Source organism: Penaeus monodon, chromosome 21 (assembly GCF_015228065.2).
Source record: "Penaeus monodon isolate SGIC_2016 chromosome 21, NSTDA_Pmon_1, whole genome shotgun sequence".
Lineage (NCBI taxonomy): Eukaryota > Metazoa > Arthropoda > Malacostraca > Decapoda > Penaeidae > Penaeus > Penaeus monodon.
In genome coordinates, this window is record NC_051406.1 from 7,777,764 (window position 1) to 7,778,018 (window position 255).

Sequence of the window (255 nt, forward strand, 5' to 3'; positions counted from 1 at the left end):
GTTTTAAGCATCATAATTTCAAAGCACTTCCTTGTAAACATTTCATTAGCAACAGCCAGGCAAAGGATTCATGATGGAAAAATATATTGCATAACCTTTGGAAAGAATGTGTCCTTAAACATGCATTGCCTTTGCAAGATTAAAAACGTGTTCATCCGAGTGAAAAGAACGTTCAAAATATTATCCAGACAAGTTTCAAAACGATAATGTCAAAATCTTCATTTCTTCAAAAACGTTTGTCTTTGATCGGCAGGT